Source organism: Osmia bicornis, unplaced genomic scaffold (assembly GCF_907164935.1).
Source record: "Osmia bicornis bicornis unplaced genomic scaffold, iOsmBic2.1, whole genome shotgun sequence".
In the NCBI taxonomy this organism is placed as follows: Eukaryota; Metazoa; Arthropoda; class Insecta; order Hymenoptera; family Megachilidae; genus Osmia; species Osmia bicornis.
Genome location: NW_025791057.1, coordinates 1 through 24,330, shown reverse-complemented (window position 1 = coordinate 24,330; position 24,330 = coordinate 1). Strand labels below are relative to the sequence as shown.

At 30.2% G+C, this 24,330-nt stretch overlaps 2 long non-coding RNA genes across 2 annotated transcripts; both read right to left on the bottom strand.

Annotated features, from left to right (window-relative positions):
- Nucleotides 1-1,616: 1,616 nt before the first annotated feature.
- Nucleotides 1,617-1,992, bottom strand: LOC123988645. Its single transcript, XR_006830267.1, has 3 exons — nucleotides 1,929-1,992; nucleotides 1,783-1,846; nucleotides 1,617-1,683 (listed from the first exon to the last, which is right to left on the bottom strand). It is a non-coding gene; the product is annotated as an uncharacterized LOC123988645 (long non-coding RNA).
- A 1,356-nt stretch (nucleotides 1,993-3,348) lies between these two features.
- Nucleotides 3,349-5,741, bottom strand: LOC123988644. Its single transcript, XR_006830266.1, has 3 exons — nucleotides 5,460-5,741; nucleotides 5,267-5,385; nucleotides 3,349-3,632 (listed from the first exon to the last, which is right to left on the bottom strand). It is a non-coding gene; the product is annotated as an uncharacterized LOC123988644 (long non-coding RNA).
- Nucleotides 5,742-24,330: the final 18,589 nt, after the last annotated feature.

Here is a 24,330-nt window from a genome sequence, read left to right as displayed (position 1 = left end):
ACCTGTAGGAACGTATCAGTATATTACGTTATATCTAATGAAGATGAAGTAGCAATAATGATATTGTTATTAAATGTATATTACATAGCTAATGCAGATATAGTAATAATAACATTATTTCTAAATGTACATTGATCTGTAGGAAGATATCAATATATCACATATGTAATGCAGATATAGTAATAATGATATTGTAGTTAAATGTATATTACATATCTAATGCTAACATAGTAATAATGATATTGTTATTAAACGTATATTACATATCTAACGCAGATACAGTAGTAATGATATTGTTGCAAAATGTCAATAGATCTGTAGAAGGTATAAGTATATTACATTATATCTAATGAAGATATAGTAGTAATAATGATATTGTTATTAAATATATATTACATATCCAATGCAGATATAGCAATAATGATATTGTTATTAAATGTATATCACATATCTAATGCAGATATAGCAATACTGATATTGTTATTAAGTGTATATTACATATCTAATTCAGATATGGTAATAATGATATTGTTATCAAATGTATATTACACACCTAATGCACATATAGTAATAATAATATTGTTATACAATGTATATTACATATCTAATGCTGATATAGTAATAATGGTATTGATATTAAATGTATATTACATATCTAACGCAGATATAGTAGGCATGATATTGTTACTAAATGTCCATAGATCTGTAGGAAGGTATCAGTATATTACATTATATCTAATGAAGATATAGTAGTAATAATGATATTGTTATTAAATGTATATTACATATCTAATGCAGATATAGTAATATTGATATTGTTATTAAATGTATATCACATATCCAATGCAGATATAGCAATAATGATATTGTTATTAAATGTATATCACATATCTAATGCAGATATAGTAATAATGATATTGTTGTTAAATGTATATTACATATCTAATGCTGATATGGTAATAATGATATTGTTATTAAATGTATATTACATATCTAACGCAGATATAGTAGGAATGATATTTTTACTAAATGTCCATAGATCTGTAGGAAGGTATCAGTATATTACATTATATCTAATGAAGATATAGTAGTAATAATGATATTGTTATTAAATGTATATTACATATCTAATGCAGATATAGTAATAATAACATTATTACTAAATGTATATTTGTTCACGGATGCGTCGTGAAATTACCACAAAAATTCTAATGCTCTCGGTCGATAACGAACGAGAGCGCCGTTAGCGACTTCACCAATATTTTAAAGATTAACAGTCGCAGCGGCGACTAGAGCGCCGCGATTACCGATTCCCATGTGGAACTGCCGAATCCGAATTATTAGTGTGAAAGCAATCAAGGCGATAACAGCGACCAAATATCCAAACCAATTATAACCAGTTCATATTTAGTAAAGTTCAGTATAAGTGAACAGTTTTGTTTCAATCAACAAATAAATTGACGAATTGTAAATTATACGCACGACGAGTAATATCTTTATTAAATACACGAATTACAAGTGAAAGTGTTTTTAAATTCCTCCTCGAAGTTCCAATTCAGTGATAAGAATTTATCAGTGCCTTTCCACTACCAATTCAAACAAATTTTCCACTCAATCGCCTACATAAAATTGGTCCTTCGAGCCGGATTGGGATCGAGGAAAATCAACCAGGTACTCGTCCACCTACAATTCGAAAATTAAACCGTTAACGGCCATGAGCACTCTCGAAGAACTACTGCATAAGCAAATGCAAACCATGCGCTCAATTGACCGAGCGCTCACCAATTTCAAGAAGCTGGGGCAAACCAAGATGACCGCAGCAACAACCCAAAACCGGATGACCATGCTGAAAGAAGCGTATCAACAAAGTCAAGATCTGGACTCAAGGATCACCGCCTGTATCGATCAAAAGACGAGGTCCAGCCTACCGTACTTCGTTGAGAATCATTTTATCCAGGCCGAGGAGCGGTATCAGGAAGCAATGGACTTCATGGCGGAAATACTAGCCCAGGTCACACCTACAACCGAGCCATCAGCAAACGTAAGTTTTTCAAATTCAGTGACGTCACGACAAACGGCTCACTTACCAAAGATACAATTGCCGTCCTTCGATGGAAAGTTCACGGAGTGGGAAAGTTACCGTGACCGTTTCACCTCCATGGTGATCAACAATGCTTCCTTAACGAACGTTGAACGTCTCCATTTTTTGTGCTCCTCGCTAGCGGGCGAAGCGAGCGAAGCCGTTAGTCACCTACCTGTAACCGAAAACAATTTTGAAGTCGCGTGGAAAATAATAACAACGCGCTACGATAACAAACGTCGGTTAATATCAACCCATTTGAATACCTTGTTTTCGTTACCATCTGTTTCGTCCGAAACACCGCATGATTTGAAAATGTTACGTGACAAAATAAACGTTTCGCTTCAAATGCTCCGAAATTTAAACCGCCCGGTTGATAATTGGAGTGACGTAATTGTTTTTCTCGGAGCTCAAAAATTAGATCGCGCGTCGCGAAAAGCATGGGAATTCACTCTCAGCGATAATACCGAATTTCCCACCTACGACGAATTCGATGCGTTTTTGCTTAAGAGAATTCGCGCTTTAGAAAGTCTACCGGAAACCAAACGCGACAAACAAAGCGAAGCGGAAAAATATAAATCGATCAAACCAAAAAATATATCTGCGCATTCCACGACTTCGACCAAAATAATCTGCCCCGTCTGTCGGCAAAATCATTTAATATATCAATGTCCGTCATTTCTTTCAAAAACAAAATCTGATCGCTTCAATTTTATTAAGCAACAGAAACGGTGCGTAAATTGTTTTTCAATCAAGCATGCTGCCGCACATTGTAAGAGCCCTCATCTTTGTAAAGAATGCAACCAACGGCATAACACATTATTACATTTTTCGACCGCCAAGGACGTTGCACCGCCAATACCGCAGACGAGCTCCGCTACTTCCGAAACCGAAATCGAGATAAGTACAAATGTCGCTTCTGGTACGCTTACTAATGCAAGTATTCTTCTCTCGACAGCACGCGTCCGAGTACATTCTAGCCAGGGCCGATGCATCAGTGCTCGAGCGTTGCTTGACCAAGGCTCAGCCGCTACACTCATAACGGATCATTTAGCTCAGTCGCTCCGTCTTGATCGCACTAGGCAGCACACACGCATTACCGGAATCGGTGAAAACCATTCTCATGCTACTCAAGTGGCTGCTATTATTATCACGCCGGCTGAATCGAATGAACCTGCATATTCGACCACCGCTATTATAATGAAATCGTTAACCAGGTATGTACCCGCGCGAACCCATGCACAAGCTAATTGGTCTCACCTTGCAGATTTGAACCTTGCGGACAAGGAACCGATGAGCTCGGACCCAATTGATATCATCATTGGAGCGGATCTTTATGGCCAACTTTTATTGCAAGGGGTGAGAAAGGGCCCTGCGTGTAATCCTGTCGCTCAAAATACCACGATAGGATGGATACTCTCAGGTCCGATCCAATGCCAATCCTCGTCTTCCACAGTCGGAATTCACCACCTTTCAATCCTCGAAAACCTCGACCAGGATCTACGCCGGTTCTGGGAACTTGAGGACGTTTTCACTCCTACGATCCTGACTCCTGAAAATAAGAATTGCGAATCACACTTCCAATCCACGCATTACCGCGCACCAAATGGACGCTATATCGTTCGACTACCATTTAAAACCAAACCTCCCATTCCGTTAGGAGAATCACGATCCGGAGCATTAAAAAGTCTTCATTCATTAGAGAATCGTCTTCGTCGCGACTCATCCAAAGCAGATGAGTATAAAACCTTCCTTGCAGAGTACCAAGCTCTCGGACACATGAAAAAAGTCAATTCTCTTCCACCAAATACTCGAAATTGTTATTATATACCGCATCACGCTGTTATTCGTGAAAGTAGCGCCACAACTCGCCTTCGCGTTGTTTTTAATGCATCACGCAAAACGTCTAACGGGACGTCACTTAACGATCATCTTTTCACCGGGCCGAAACTCCAACAAGATCTGGTATCCATATTAATTCGATGGCGTCAATTCCAATTTGTTTATACGGCGGATGTTGCAAAAATGTATCGCCAGATACTAGTCGATCCTCAAGACCTCGATTACCAAAGAATTCTTTGGCGCGATTCTCCACATGGGGCCGTTGAGGAATATCAACTCCTCACAGTCACTTATGGGACTGCTCCAGCTCCGTATCTTGCCTTGCGAGTTTTGCAACAGCTCGTCGAGGATGAGGGATCGAATTTTCCCGACGCAATTTCAATAATCCGGGACCAAGCCTATGTTGATGATTTTCTTTTTGGTGGCGATAGCCTCGAATCAGTTCGCCAATTGCGAAACCAAATTAAAACGCTTCTCGCCAAAGGTGGCTTCTCGTTACGAAAGTGGGCCAGCAATGACCCAGCCTTGCTCACTGATATGAATCCAGAGGATCACGGCCTCGCAACCAGCAAATCCTTGCAAGTTCATGAAATAATTTCGGTCCTTGGAATAATTTGGAATCCCGCTTTGGATCAATTTCGTTTTAAAGTTTCAAACCAAATCCTTACAATCAACCCAGCCAACACTAAACGAACAGTCCTGTCAACGATAGCGAAACTGTACGACCCTTTAGGGTGGATCTCTCCAGTCATCATTGTAGCAAAAATTTATATCCAGAAACTCTGGTCACTTCGTTGCGATTGGGATGATATTCTTCCAGCTGCCATTCTCACTGAATGGCAGAAATTTTGTATTCAGCTTCCCGAATTGGAAAAACTATCCATACCGCGAAAAATCGCTCCAAGAACTATTCGAACGCAGAGCCTGCATGGGTTCTCAGATGCCTCAACCAAAGCTTACGCCGCGATAGTTTATTCACGAAGTATCCTGTCTGATGGTACCGTTACTGTCTCTCTATTAATAGCCAAAACGCGGGTCGCTCCACTTAAAACGATTAGTATTCCTCGATTGGAGTTGTGCGCCGCACTTCTTCTCGCCCAACTTTTAAAATTTGTATCCACCGCACTAAAAGAGCAATCGATCGAATGTCATTGTTGGACGGATTCTCGCGTAACTCTCGCATGGCTGAATCAATCAGCCACTCGATGGAAACCGTTCGTGGCAAACCGCGTTGCAAAGGTACAAAATCTTGTGTCACATGCGCAATGGCATTACGTGCCCACCAATGAAAATCCAGCCGATTGCGCTTCGCGGGGAATGCCAATCCAAAAATTAAAAGATTACCTGTTATGGTGGTCTGGTCCGCAATGGCTAAAAACGTCCTCGTGGCCCACCGACAGGAACTTATCGTCTCCAAACACGTCGCTTGAAGAAAAACAGTCGAGCCTCCAGAGCATGGCTACCTGTGTTGATCAATGGGAATTAACATTTCGATATTCTTCATGGTCGAAACTATTGCGAGTAACGGCATACTTACTTCGCTTCATCCAAACCCTTCGCGTAAGAATTAAAAGTCAACCTGACCAAAACCTTCCCACGAGATGTATTAAGGCATCTGCTTCATCAATAATTCTGACTCCAAATTTAGTTAAGCAAGCCAAATTGTACTGGTTAAAAAAGTTGCAACAAGAGGCCTTTCCAGAGGAGAGGAGAGCCTTAAGGTCATCCAAACCAATCCCAAAAACAAGTCCTCTCCTCTCATTAACTCCGTACTTAGATTCGGAAGGGTTAATTCGAGCACGGGGACGGCTAGCAAACTCCCAACTAGAAAAAAATGCAAAGACACCGATCATTCTTCGATCACATCCACTCCTAACCTTATTAATTGAGAGCACACACCGCAATTTGTTACACGCAGGTCCGAAACTCACGCTTGCACACTTACGCAACGAATACTGGATTATTCGAGCACGCGCTACAATCCGCAGTGTTTTATATAAATGCGTGGCGTGCACTCGGGAAAAAGCTGTAGTGCCGTCCGAGCTCATGGGAAACTTGCCCGTCTCTCGAGTCACCAAGGTAGAACGACCATTTATTAACACCGGGGTCGATTATGCAGGCCCAATTCAGGTCCGAACAACATCCGGTCGCGGTCACAAAGCTCACAAAGCTTACATCGCGGTTTTTGTTTGCTTGACAATTAAAGCAATCCACATTGAGCTCGTCAGCGATTATAGCTCCGCAGCGTTCATGGCCGCCTATCAACGATTTGTGTCTCGCCGCGGCCTTCCGAAAACAATGTATTCTGACAACGGAACCACATTTCAAGGCGCGAATCGTGAGTTAACCGCTGCTTTTCGCTCGGCAACTAAAAACCCCGATTTTGGCAACCAATTAGCAACCGACGGAGTTGAATGGCATTTCTTGCCCCCGAACGCTCCCCATTTCGGCGGATTATGGGAAGCAGCAGTGAAAAGCGTAAAACACCATCTCAAACGCACTATTGGCTCGCATACTTTAACGTTTGAAGAAATGCTAACCTTATTATGCCGAGTAGAAGCATGTCTTAACTCACGACCGCTCGGTGCCGAATCCGATTGTCTCGACGATTACAACACGTTGACACCGGGACATTTCTTAATCGGAACCGCTTTACTAGCGTCACCAGAACCGACCGTATTTGATGTCCGGGACAATAGATTATCGCGCTGGCAACTTGTACAAAAAATCACCGAAACATTCTGGAAAGCGTGGCGCAACGACTATCTACACACCTTACACCAACGACCGAAATGGAAAACTACGCAAAATCTTACCAAAGTAGGTCAGCTTGTCCTGCTTCGTAGTCAGAACCTTCCACCAAGTCGATGGGAACTCGGACGAATTACTGCGTGTCATCCAGGAGACGATGGCCTCGTCCGAGTCGTCACACTAAAAACAGCGAATTCCGAATATAAACGTCCCATCTCCAAACTATGTTTCCTTCCGATCGCGATCAACGCCGAAGTCACAGAATCTACGACGCCAAATAGTAATGCGTAGTTATATTTTCACGATACCACGATTAATACCAGTTAATGTATATCCGAGCGAATTCTTAAATTGTAATCACATAATTATTTAAACTTACCTTTATCGCCGACACCATAATCATTGTTAAGGTTCCACATTCCAATCACTAGTAATTTCCAATCACGTTCACTATATTGCATCACTCTTGTTGAATGAATTCATTCAACGGGGGGCGGCGTGTTCACGGATGCGTCGTGAAATTACCACAAAAATTCTAATGCTCTCGGTCGATAACGAACGAGAGCGCCGTTAGCGACTTCACCAATATTTTAAAGATTAACAGTCGCAGCGGCGACTAGAGCGCCGCGATTACCGATTCCCATGTGGAACTGCCGAATCCGAATTATTAGTGTGAAAGCAATCAAGGCGATAACAGCGACCAAATATCCAAACCAATTATAACCAGTTCATATTTAGTAAAGTTCAGTATAAGTGAACAGCTTTGTTTCAATCAACAAATAAATTGACGAATTGTAAATTATACGCACGACGAGTAATATCTTTATTAAATACACGAATTACAAGTGAAAGTGTTTTTAAATTCCTCCTCGAAGTTCCAATTCAGTGATAAGAATTTATCAGTGCCTTTCCACTACCAATTCAAACAAAATTTCCACACAATCGCCTACAATATTGTTATTAAACGTATATTACATATCTAACGCAGATATAGTAGTAATGATATTGTTGCAGAATGTCCATAGATCTGTAGAAGGTATAAGTATATTACATTATATCTAATGAAGATATAGTAGTAATAATGATATTGTTATTAAATGTATATTGCATATCCAATCCAGATATAGCAATAATGATATTGTTATTAAATGTATATCACATATCTAATGCAGATATAGTAATAATGATATTGTTGTTAAATGTATATTACATATCTAATGCTGACATAGTAATAATGATATTGTTATTAAACGTATATTACATATCTAACGCAGATACAGTAGTAATGATATTGTTGCAAAATGTCAATAGATCTGTAGAAGGTATAAGTATATTACATTATATCTAATGAAGATATAGTAGTAATAATGATATTGTTATTAAATATATATTACATATCCAATGCAGATATAGCAATAATGATATTGTTATTAAATGTATATCACATATCTAATGCAGATATAGCAATACTGATATTGTTATTAAGTGTATATTACATATCTAATTCAGATATGGTAATAATGATATTGTTATCAAATGTATATTACACACCTAATGCACATATAGTAATAATAATATTGTTATACAATGTATATTACATATCTAATGCTGATATAGTAATAATGGTATTGATATTAAATGTATATTACATATCTAACGCAGATATAGTAGGCATGATATTGTTACTAAATGTCCATAGATCTGTAGGAAGGTATCAGTATATTACATTATATCTAATGAAGATATAGTAGTAATAATGATATTGTTATTAAATGTATATTACATATCTAATGCAGATATAGTAATAATGATATTGTTATTAAATGTATATCACATATCTAATGCAGATATAGTAATAATGATGTTGTTATTAAGTGTATATTACATATCTAATTCAGATATGGTACTATGATATTGTTATTAAATGTATATTACACACCTAATGCACATATAGTAATAATGATATTGTTATACAATGTATATTACATATCTAATGCTGATATAGTAATAATGATATTGTTATTAAATGTATATTACATATCTAACGCAGATATAGTAGGAATGATATTGTTACTAAATGTCCATAGACCTGTAGGAAGGTATCAGTATATTACGTTATATCTAATGAAGATGTAGTAGCAATAATGATATTGTTATTAAATGTATATTACATAGCTAATGCAGATATAGTAATAATAACATTATTTCTAAATGTACATTGATCTGTAGGAAGATATCAATATATTACATATGTAATGCAGATATAGTAATAATGATATTGTAGTTAAATGTATATTACATATCTAATGCTGACATAGTAATAATGATATTGTTATTAAACGTATATTACATATCTAACGCAGATACAGTAGTAATGATATTGTTGCAAAATGTCAATAGATCTGTAGAAGGTATAAGTATATTACATTATATCTAATGAAGATATAGTAGTAATAATGATATTGTTATTAAATATATATTACATATCCAATGCAGATATAGCAATAATGATGTTGTTATTAAATGTATATCACATATCTAATGCAGATATAGCAATACTGATATTGTTATTAAGTGTATATTACATATCTAATTCAGATATGGTAATAATGATATTGTTATCAAATGTATATTACACACCTAATGCACATATAGTAATAATAATATTGTTATACAATGTATATTACATATCTAATGCTGATATAGTAATAATGGTATTGATATTAATGTATATTACATATCTAACGCAGATATAGTAGGCATGATATTGTTACTAAATGTCCATAGATCTGTAGGAAGGTATCAGTATATTACATTATATCTAATGAAGATATAGTAGTAATAATGATATTGTTATTAAATGTATGTTACATATCTAATGCAGATATAGTAATATTGATATTGTTATTAAATGTATATCACATATCCAATGCAGATATAGCAATAATGATATTGTTATTAAATGTATATCACATATCTAATGCAGATATAGTAATAATGATATTGTTGTTAAATGTATATTACATATCTAATGCTGATATGGTAATAATGATATTGTTATTAAATGTATATTACATATCTAACGCAGATATAGTAGGAATGATATTTTTACTAAATGTCCATAGATCTGTAGGAAGGTATCAGTATATTACATTATATCTAATGAAGATATAGTAGTAATAATGATATTGTTATTAAATGTATATTACATATCTAATGCTGATATAGTAATAATGATATGTTATTAAACGTATATTACATATCTAACGCAGATATCGTGGTGATGATATTGTTGCAAAACGTCCATAGATCTGTAGAAGGTATAAGTATATTACATTATATCTAATGAAGATATAGTAGTAATAATGATATTGTTATTAAATGTATATGCATATCCAATCCAGATATAGCAATAATGATATTGTTATTAAATGTATATCACATATCTAATGCAGATATAGTAATAATGATATTGTTGTTAAATGAATATTACATATCTAATGCTGACATAGCAATAATGATATTGTTATTAAACGTATATTACATATCTAACGCAGATACAGTAGTAATGATATTGTTGCAAAATGTCAATAGATCTGTAGAAGGTATAAGTATATTACATTATATCTAATGAAGATATAGTAGTAATAATGATATTGTTATTAAATGTATATCACATATCTAATGCAGGTATAGTAATAATGATATTGTTATTAAGTGTATATTACATATCTAATTCAGATATGGTACTAATGATATTGTTATTAAATGTATATTACACACCAAATGCACATATAGTAATAATGATATTGTTATTAAGTGTATATTACATATCTAATTCAGATATGGTACTAATGATGTTGTTATTAAATGTATATTACACACCAAATGCACATATAGTAATAATGATATTGTTATACAATGTATATTACATATCTAATGCTGATATAGTAATAATGATATTGTTATTAAATGTATATCACATATCTGATGCAATATAGTAATAATGATATTGTTATTTAATGTATATTACATATCTAATTCTTATATGGTACTAATGATAATTTTATTAAATGTATATTACACACCTAATGCACATATAGTAATAATGATATTGTTATACAATGTATATTACATATCTAATGCTGATATAGTAATAATGATGTTGTTATTAAATGTATATTACATATCTAACGCAGATATAGTAGGCATGATATTGTTACTAAATGTCCATAGATCTGTAGGAAGGTATCAGTATATTACATTATATCTAATGAAGATATAGTAGTAATAATGATATTGTTATTAAATGTATATTACATAGCTAATGCAGATATAGTAATAATGATATTGTTATTAAATGTATATCACATATCTAATGCAGATATAGTAGGAATGATATTGTTACTAAATGTCCATATACCTGTAGGAAGGTATCAGTATATTACGTTATATCTAATGAAGATGTAGTAGTAATATTGATATTGTTATTAAATGTATATTACATAGCTAATGCAGATATAGTAATAATAACATTATTACTAAATGTATATTACATATCTAATGCTGATATCGTAATAATGATATTGTTATTAAACGTATATTACATATCTAACGCAGATACAGTAGTAATGATATTGTTGCAAAATGTCAATAGATCTGTAGAAGGTATAAGTATATTACATTATATCTAATGAAGATATAGTAGTAATAATGATATCGTTATTAAATGTATATTACATATCCAATGCAGATATAGCAATAATGATATTGTTATTAAATGATTATCACATATCTAATGCAGATATAGTAATAATGATATTGTTATACAATGTATATTACATATCTAATGCTGATATAGTAATAATGATACTGTTATTAAATGTATATTACATATCTAACGCAGATATAGTAGGCATGATATTGTTACTAAATGTCCATAGATCTGTAGGAAGGTATCAGTATATTACATTATATCTAATGAAGATATAGTAGTAATAATGATATTGTTATTAAATGCATATTACATATCTAACGCAGATATAGTAGGAATGATATTGTTACTTAATGGCCATAGACCTGTGGGAAGGTATCAGTATATTACGTTATATCTAATGAAGATGTAGTAGCAATAATGATATTGTTATTAAATGTATATTACATAGCTAATGCAGATATAGGAATAATAACATTATTACTAAATGTACATTGATTCTGTAGGAAGATATCAATATATTACATATCTAATATAGATATAGTAATAATGATATTGTTATTAAATGTATATCACATATCTAATGCAGATATAGTAATAATGATATTGTTGTTAAATGTATATTACATATCTTATGCTGATATAGTAATAATGATATTGTTACTAAATGTCCATAGATCTGTAGGAAGGTATCAGTATATTACATTATATCTAATGAAGATATAGTAGTAATAATGATATGTTATTAAATGTATATTACATATCCAATGCAGATATAGCAATAATGATATGTTATTAAATGTATATCACATATCTAATGCAGATATAGTAATAATGATATTGTTATTAAGTGTATATTACATATCTAATTCAGATATGGTACTAATGATATTGTAATTAAATGTATATTACCCAATGCACATATAGTAATAATGATATTGTTATACAATGTATATTACATATCTAATGCTCATATAGTAATAATGATATTGTTATACAATGTATATTACATATCCAATGCTGATATAGTAATAATGATATTGTTATTAAATGTATATCACATATCTAATGCAGATACAGTAATAATGCAATTGTTATTTAATGTATATTACATATCTAATTCTTATATAGTACTAATGATATTGTTATTAAATGTATATTACACACCTAATGCACATATAGTAATAATGATATTGTTATTAAATGTATATTGCATATCCAATGCAGATATAGCAATAATGATATTGTCATTAATGTATATCACATATCTAATGCAGATATAGTAACAATGATATTGTTGTTAAATGTATATTACATATCTAATGCTGATATAGTAATAATGATATTGTTATTAAATGTATATTACATATCTAACGCAGATATAGTAGGAATGATATTGTTACTGAATGTCCATAGATCTGTATGAAGTAATCAGTATATTACATTATTTCTAATGTAGATATAGTAATAATGATATTGTTGTTAAATGTATATTACATATCTGATGCAGATACAGTAATAATGATATTGTTATTTAATGTATATTACATATCTAATTCGTATATGGTACTAATGATATTGTTATTAAATGTATATTACACACCTAATGCACATATAGTAATAATGATATTGTTATACAATGTATATTACATATCTAATGCTGATATAGTAATAATGGTATTGTTATTAAAGGTATATTACATATCTAACGCAGATACAGTAGTAATGATATTGTTGCAAAATGTCCATAGATCTGTAGAAGGTATAAGTATATTACATTATATCTAATGAAGATATAGTAGTAATAATGATATTGTTATTAAATGTATATTACATATCTAACGCAGATATAGTAGGCATGATATTGTTACAAAATGTCCATAGATCTGTAGGAAGGTATTAGTATATTACATTATATCTAATGAAGATATACTAGTAATAATGATATTGTTATTAAATGTATATTACATAGCTAATGCAGATATAGTAATAATGATATTGTTATTAAATGTATATTACATATCTAATGCAGATATAGCAATAATGATATTGTTATTAAATGTATATTACATATCTAATGCTGATATAGTAATAATGGTATTGTTATTAAATGTATATTACATATGTAACGGAGATATAGTAGGAATGATATTGTTACTAAATGTCCATAGATCTGTATGAAGTAATCAGTATATTACATTATTTCTAATGTAGATATAGTAATGATGATATTGTTGTTAAATGTATATTACATATCTGATGCAGATACAGTGATAATGATATTGTTAATTAATGTATATTACATATCTAATTCTATATGGTACTAATGATATTGTTATTAAATGTATATTACACAGCTAATGCACATATAGTAATAATGATATTGTTATACAATGTATATTACATATCTAATGCTGATATAGTAATAATGATATTGTTATTAAATGTATACTACATATCCAACGCAGATATAGTAGGAATGATATTGTTACTAAATGTCCATAGATCTGTATGAAGTAATCAGTATATTACATTATTTCTAATGTAGATACAGTAATAATGATATTGTTGTTAGATGTATATTACATATCTAATGCAGATACAGTAATAATGATATTGTTATTTAATGTATATTACATATCTAATTCTTATACGGTACTAATGATATTGTCATTAAATGTATATTACACACCTAATGCACATATAGTAATAATGATATTGTTATTAAATGTATATCACATATCTAATGCAGATATAGTAATAATGATATTGTTATTAAGTGTATATTACATATCTAATGCAGATATAGTAATAATTGTATTGTAATTAAATGTACATTGATCTGTATGAAGTAATCAGTATATTACATTATTTCTAATGTAGATATAGTAATAATGATATTGTTATTAAATGTATATCACATATCTAATGCAGATATAGTAATAACGATATTGTTATTAAATGTATATTACATACCTAATGCACATATAGTAATAATGATATTGTTATACAATCTATATTACATATCTAATGCTGGTGTAGTAATAATGATATTGATATTAAATGTATATTACATATCTAACGCAGATATAGTAGGCATGATATTGTTACTAAATGTCCATAGATCTGTAGGAAGGTATCAGTATATTACATTATATCTAATGAAGATATAGTAGTAATAATGGTATTGTTATTAAATGTATATTACATATCTAATGCTGATATTGTTATTAAATGTATATCACATATCTAATGCTGATATAGTAATAATGGTATTGCTATTAAATGTATATTACATATCTAACGCAGATATAGTAGGCATGATATTGTTACAAAATGTCCATAGATCTGTAGGAAGGTATCAGTATATTACATTATATCTAATGAAGATATACTAGTAATAATGATATTGTTATTAAATGTATATTACATATCTGATGCAGATATAGTAATAATGATATTGTTATTAAATGTATATTACATATCCAATGCAGATATAGCAATAATGATATTGTTATACAATGTATATTACATATCTAATGCTGATATAGTAATAATGGTATTGTTATTAAATGTATATTACATATCTAACGCAGATATAGTAGGAATGATATTGTTACTAAATGTCCATAGATCTGTATGAAGTAATCAGTATATTACATTATTCTAATGTAGATATAGTAATGATGATATTGTTGTTAAATGTATATTACATATCTGATGCAGATACAGTAATAATGATATTGTTATTAATGTATATTACATATCTAATTCTTATATGGTACTAATGATATTGTTATTAAATGTATATTACACAGCTAATGCACATATAGTAATAATGATATTGTTATGCAATGTATATTACATATCTAATGCTGATATAGTAATAATGATATTGTTATTAAATGTATACTACATATCCAACGCAGATATAGTAGGAATGATATTGTTACTAAATGTCCATAGATCTGTATGAAGTAATCAGTATATTACATTATTTCTAATGTAGATATAGTAATAATGATATTGTTGTTAGATGTATATTACATATCTAATGCAGATACAGTAATAATGATATTGTTATTTAATGTATATTACATATCTAATTCTTATACGGTACTAATGATATTGTCATTAAATGTATATTACACACCTAATGCACATATAGTAATAATGATATTGTTATTAAATGTATATCACATATCTAATGCAGATATAGTAATAATGATATTGTTATTAAGTGTATATTACATATCTAATGCAGATATAGTAATAATTGTATTGTAATTAAATGTACATTGATCTGTATGAAGTAATCAGTATATTACATTATTTCTAATGTAGATATAGTAATAATGATATTGTTATTAAATGTATATCACATATCTAATGCAGATATAGTAATAACGATATTGTTATTAAATGTATATTACATATCTAATGCACACATAGTAATAATGATATTGTTATACAATCTATATTACATATCTAATGCTGGTATAGTAATAATGATATTGATATTAAATGTATATTACATATCTAACGCAGATATAGTAGGCATGATATTGTTACTAAATGTCCATAGATCTGTAGGAAGGTATCAGTATATTACATTATATCTAATGAAGATATAGTAGTAATAATGGTATTGTTATTAAATGTATATTACATATCTAATGCAGATATAGTAATATTGATATTGTTATTAAATGGATATCACATATCTAATGCTGATATAGTAATAATGATATTGTTATTAAATGTATATTACATATCTAACGCAGTTATAGTAGGAATGATATTGTTACTAAATGTCCATAGACCTGTAGGAAGGTATCAGTATATTACGTTATTTCTAATGTAGATATAGTAATAATGATATTGTTGTTAAATGTATATTACATATCTAATGCAAATACAGTAATAATGATATTGTTATTTAATGTATATTACATATCTAATTCTTATATGGTACTAATGATATTGTTATTAAATGTATATTACACACCTAATGCACATATAGTAATAATGATATTGTTATACAATGTATATTACATATCTAATGCTCATATAGTAATAATGCTATTGTTATCAAATGTATATTACATATCTAATTCAGATATGGTACTAATGATATTGTTATTAAATGTATATTACACACCAAATGCACATATAGTAATAATGATATTGTTATTAAGTGTATATTACATATCTAATTCAGATATGGTACTAATGATATTGTTATTAAATGTATATTACACACCAAATGCACATATAGTAATAATGATATTGTTATACAATGTATATTACATATCTAATGCTGATATAGTAATAATGATATTGTTATTAAATGTATATCACATATCTGATGCAATATAGTAATAATGATATTGTTATTTAATGTATATTACATATCTAATTCTTATATGGTACTAATGATAATTTTATTAAATGTATATTACACACCTAATGCACATATAGTAATAATGATATTGTTATACAATGTATATTACATATCTAATGCTGATATGGTAATAATGATGTTGTTATTAAATGTATATTACATATCTAACGCAGATATAGTAGGCATGATATTGTTACTAAATGTCCATAGATCTGTAGGAAGGTATCAGTATATTACATTATATCTAATGAAGATATAGTAGTAATAATGATATGTTATTAAATGTATATCACATATCTAATGCAGGTATAGTAATAATGATATTGTTATTAAGTGTATATTACATATCTAATTCAGATATGGTACTAATGATATTGTTATTAAATGTATATTACACACCAAATGCACATATAGTAATAATGATATTGTTATTAAGTGTATATTACATATCTAATTCAGATATGGTACTAATGATATTGTTATTAAATGTATATTACACACCAAATGCACATATAGTAATAATGATATTGTTATACAATGTATATTACATATCTAATGCTGATATAGTAATAATGATATTGTTATTAAATGTATATCACATATCTGATGCAATATAGTAATAATGATATTGTTATTTAATGTATATTACATATCTAATTCTTATATGGTACTAATGATAATGTTATTAAATGTATATTACACACCTAATGCACATATAGTAATAATGATATTGTTATACAATGTATATTACATATCTAATGCTGATATAGTAATAATGATGTTGTTATTAAATGTATATTACATATCTAACGCAGATATAGTAGGCATGATATTGTTACTAAATGTCCATAGATCTGTAGGAAGGTATCAGTATATTACATTATATCTAATGAAGATATAGTAGTAATAATGATATTGTTATTAAATGTATATTACATAGCTAATGCAGATATAGTAATAATGATATTGTTATTAAATGTATATCACATATCTAATGCAGATATAGTAGGAATGATATTGTTACTAAATGTCCATATACCTGTAGGAAGGTATCAGTATATTACGTTATATCTAATGAAGATGTAGTAGTAATATTGATATTGTTATTAAATGTATATTACATAGCTAATGCAGATATAGTAATAATAACATTATTACTAAATGTATATTACATATCTAATGCTGATATAGTAATAATGATATTGTTATTAAACGTATATTACATATCTAACGCAGATACAGTAGTAATGATATTGTTGCAAATGTCAATAGATCTGTAGAAGGTATAAGTATATTACATTATATCTAATGAAGATATAGTAGTAATAATGATATCGTTATTAAATGTATATTACATATCCAATGCAGATATAGCAATAATGATATTGTTATTAAATGAATATCACATATCTAATGCAGATATAGTAATAATGATATTGTTATACAATGTATATTACATATCTAATGCTGATATAGTAATAATGATACTGTTATTAAATGTATATTACATATCTAACGCAGATATAGTAGGCATGATATTGTTACTAAATGTCCATAGATCTGTAGGAAGGTATCAGTATATTACATTATATCTAATGAAGATATAGTAGTAATAATGATATTGTTATTAAATGCATATTACATATCTAACGCAGATATAGTAGGAATGATATTGTTACTTAATGGCCATAGACCTGTGGGAAGGTATCAGTATATTACGTTATATCTAATGAAGATGTAGTAGCAATAATGATATTGTTATTAAATGTATATTACATAGCTAATGCAGATATAGGAATAATAACATTATTACTAAATGTACATTGATTCTGTAGGAAGATATCAATATATTACATATCTAATATAGATATAGTAATAATGATATTGTTATTAAATGAATATCACATATCTAATGCAGATATAGTAATAATGATATTGTAGATAAATGTATATTACATATCTTATGCTGATATAGTAATAATGATATTGTTATTAAACGTATATTACATATCTAACGCCGATATAGTAGGAATGATATTGTTACTAAATGTCCATAGATCTGTAGGAAGGTATCAGTATATTACATTATATCTAATGAAGATATAGTAGTAATAATGATATTGTTATTAAATGTATATTACATATCCAATGCAGATATAGCAATAATGATATTGTTATTAAATGTATATCACATATCTAATGCAGATATAGTAATAATGCAATTGTTATTTAATGTATATTACATATCTAATTCTTATATAGTACTAATGATATTGTTATTAAATGTATATTACACACCTAATGCACATATAGTAATAATGATATTGTTATTAAATGTATATTGCATATCCAATGCAGATATAGCAATAATGATATTGTCATTAATGTATATCACATATCTAATGCAGATATAGTAACAATGATATTGTTGTTAAATGTATATTACATATCTAATGCTGATATAGTAATAATGATATTGTTATTAAATGTATATTACATATCTAACGCAGATATAGTAGGAATGATATTGTTACTGAATGTCCATAGATCTGTATGAAGTAATCAGTATATTACATTATTTCTAATGTAGATATAGTAATAATGATATTGTTGTTAAATGTATATTACATATCTGATGCAGATACAGTAATAATGATATTGTTATTTAATGTATATTACATATCTAATTCGTATATGGTACTAATGATATTGTTATTAAATGTATATTACACACCTAATGCACATATAGTAATAATGATATTGTTATACAATGTATATTACATATCTAATGCTGATATAGTAATAATGGTATTGCTATTAAAGGTATATTACATATCTAACGCAGATACAGTAGTAATGATATTGTTGCAAAATGTCCATAGATCTGTAGAAGGTATAAGTATATTACATTATATCTAATGAAGATATAGTAGTAATAATGATATTGTTATTAAATGTATATTACATATCTAACGCAGATATAGTAGGCATGATATTGTTACTAAATGTCCATAGATCTGTAGAAGGTATCAGTATATTACATTATATCTAATGAAGATATAGTAGTAATAATGATATTGTTATTAAATGTATATTACATAGCTAATGCAGATATAGTAATAATGATATTGTTATTAAATGTATATTACATATCCAATGCAGATATAGCAATAATGATATTGTTATTAAATGTATATTACATATCTAATGCTGATATAGTAATAATGATATTGTTATTAAATGTATATTACATATCTAACGCAGATATAGTAGGAATGATATTGTTACTAAATGTCCATAGACCTGTAGGAAGGCATCAGTATATTACGTTATATCTAATGAAGATATAGTAGTAATAGTGATATTGTTATTAAATGTATATTACATATCCAATGCAGATATAGCATTAATGATAGTGTTATTAAATGTATATTACATATCTAATGCAGATATAGTAATAATGATATTGTCATTAAACGTATATTACATATCCAACGCAGATATAGTAGTAATGATATTGTTGCAAAATGTATATTACACACCTAATGCACATATAGTATTAATGATAATGTTATACAATGTATATTACATATCTAACGCAGATATAGTAGGAATGATATTGTTACTAAATGTCCATAGATCTGTATGAAGTAATCAGTATATTACATTATTTCTAATGTAGATATAGTAATAATGATATTGTTATTAAACGTATATTACATATCTAACGCAGATACAGTAGTAATGATATTGTTGCAAAATGTCCATAGATCTGTAGAAGGTATAAGTATATTACATTATATCTGATGAAGATATAGTAGTAATAATGATATTGTCTTTAAATGTGTATTACATATCCAATGCAGATATAGCAATAATGATATTGTTATTAAATGTTTATTACATATCTAACGCAGATATAGTAGGAATGATATTGTTACTAAATGTCCATAGATCTGTATGAAGTAATCAGTATATTACATTATTTCTAATGTAGATATAGTAATAATGATATTGTTGTTAAATGTATATTACATATCTGATGCAGATACAGTAATAATGATATTGTTATTTAATGTATATTACATGTATAATTCTTAATTGGTACTAATGATATTGTTATTAAATGTATATTACACAATTAATGCACATATAGTAATAATGATATTGTTATTAAATGTATATTGCATATCCAATGCAGATATAGCAATAATGATATTGTCATTAAATGTATATCACATATCTAATGCAGATATAGTAATAATGATATTGTTGTTAAATGTATATTACATATCTAATGCACATATAGTATTAATGATAATGTTATACAATGTATATTACATATCTAATGCTGATATAGTAATAATGATATTGTTATTAAACGTATATTACATATCTAACGCAGATATAGTAGGAATGATATTGTTACTAAATGTCCATAGATCTGTAGGAAGGTATCAGTGTATTACGTTATATCTAATGAAGATATAGTAGTAATAATGATATTGTTATTAAATGTATATTACATATGTAACGCAGATACAGTAATAATGATATTATTATTAAATGTACTATGATCTGTAGTAAGGTATCAAGATATTACATAGCATCTAAGGAAGATATAGTAATAACGATATTGTTATTAAATGTATATTACATATCTAATGCACACATAGTAATAATGATATTGTTACTAAATGTACATTGATCTGTATGAAGAAGTCAGTATATTACATTATTTCTAATGCAGATATAGTAATAATGATATTGTTATTAAATGTATATCACATATCTAATGCAGATATAGTAATAATGATATTGTTATTAAGTGTATATTACATATCTAATGCAGATATAGTAATAATTGTATTGTTGTTAAATGTACATTGATCTGTACGAAACAATCAGTATATTATATTATTTCTAAGGTAGATATAGTAATAATGATTTTTGTTATTAAATGTATATTACATATGTAACGCAGATACAGTAATAATGATATTCTTATTAAATGTACTATGATCTGTAGGAAGGTATCAAGATATTACATAGTGTTACGTTGCGCGACGCGAGGCGAGCGCGCAACGTAAAATCGATTAAAGAGGGAAGAAAATGGAAATAATCGATTGTTAATTTTCTTGATTTAATTAATCTTTGCGATGAGAAAGGTCTCGCTGCCACCAGTTCTGACCGCGTATGACGCGTTAACGTCCTCTACGATCAGAACAATTTTAAAAGACGGAAATTTTTAGATAGAATTTATTTCCGTTGGGTTCGTCAGTGTTCTAGGTCCCGTACGGGTCCCTCCTTGAAACGTTGTGTTGGCGTGCGTGGATTTGAAGCGTAAAATGATATGAGAATGGTAATTGAAAAGAAATGTTAATACTGTTTAGTGTGCAAGAAAATAATATAATTCAAAAAACTATTGAATCTAATACAAACTGAAAGTGACTATTGAATTTCTGATAATACTGATAATTACTATTAGATGAATTCAATTTAAAACAATACTGGTTTACAAGGGTAAAGATGCTTAACCTATTGTATAATAATGACTATTGTTTGACCGGAAAATCGTGTAGTATATATATATAAACAGCCTTTGATTCGAATTGAGATCGTTTTTCTTTTTATAAATTGTAACTTGTATAAAATTATATTTTTTTACTATCAAACGACTATCTCGACAATCTAGAAACTTGGAAAAATAGCGGATTCAATCCGCGAGGGTTCGACTTGAATGAAGAGACTCTTATAACCCGAAGGCTTTGCAAGTCATCCCTCGATTATACCTCGTAGTCGAGACAATCGTTACTGGAAATCCGCGATTCGGTAAATACGGAAAATTATATATTTTTATCGGTACCTGTGTATGGGAAACGAGACGATCTAAAATGAAGACACTCTTATAACCCGAAGGCTTAATAGATCGCCCGTTTTGCCTTGTTGAAAATCAATGATAATGCCGTGCTCGACGAATTAGTAATTGACAGGCTTACCGTGAAGATGTAGAATATAATGTATGAAAATCGCTTGAAATATCGCTATGAGGTCGCTGAATAATCGTTGTTAAATCTGGAACACCAAGAGAGAGATGAGGAGGTTGTCGCACTAACACTTGTCGCGCGCCCGATTGCCCTTTATTGCGTATCAAAATTTAATTAAGACGAACACAAGACGATTACGATTTTGAAAAATAGAATAATTAACGCGAATGAGTTTAATTCGATATTACGCGATCAAACGGATTAAAATAAAGAGGAAAAGATAGAGGTTTAATAGTATGAAAGCTTAACGTGCGCGTCTCTGAGTCTTTGCCGCGTATTCGCGAAATTCACCCTCACGACACTCTGCCTAACGGGTAGGACTTGCCGCGCAGCTAATTTACACAAAGTACAAATCGGCAACTCTATCTCTAGACGCACGGGCTCCCGTCACGACTTACTCGATTGTTCGACGAAGAGTGATCGGAATCGATCGCGATCCTGGCCGGAAGGGCCCGTCGCGAGGATGATGTCCTGCGTGGGGACATTCCGACAAATCATAGCGCGTGACGACAGCGTCGCGCGCGTCGCTATTGGTCGAAGACGCGTGCTAGCTAAATTCCTCTAGACTATGTTCTTTCTCTCTTGGTGTTTCATCTCTGTCTAACGGCTTTTCGGTGTTCCTACGCCGTAGATTTTTCTGGAATATTCCATTTCTCGCTTTCGATAATCAGATATGACGAATATCGGCAATTATTTAAATCTGAATTAAGGTTTAAACCAGAACCATTCAACAATGAAGCGAATAACTATGAATAAAATTCATATCCATCATACCATTATGTATTAATAATTCGATCGATTGGCAATCGCACGATTTAGACTAGCAGTCGGCGTAATTAATTAACATTATCGGTAATTGTTTGTTCATGAATCGCAACGTGAGTTTCGCCGGCGCGCATGTTGTAAAACATTCGATGTTTGGATGAAATTCTCGATTAGCTAACATATTCCTTGATTATTAAATCGAATATAAGTTATTTCATTAGCAGCGTAGCTAGTTCTAGAACGTTCTTGCTATTTGAAAATTACCGTTGGGTCTTGGTTTCAGGCAAATTCTCGGAATTCGATACAAAGACTTTTATTGCCCCGTTCGACCCTTCGCCCCTAAACAGTCGTCGAACGCTTGCTAACGCTTGACTGCGAGGGTTCTCATTCCTCGTTCATTTCATCAACCAAATATTCAAATAGATAGATTAATCCGCGCTTCCATTCCAGCACTCATCTCACGCATACGATCGAATTAGGGGCCGACTGGCGCCCACGCGTGGAAAAGAGGAGAGATTCGGTTGAAATTCGAATGATAAATTGATCTTTACGCTTTTGCGCAGTTAACCTGAGGAGACCCCTATAATGCGAAGCACTGGCTAACTGCGCAGCGAACGCTGTTTATGATACCTCTCCTCTGTCGAACCCGAGTTTTTGTATAGTTCGAAATCTGTTACTACGCAGTTGAGCACGACGATAGTTTCAAGGAGGGGTAATAATTAGGGAA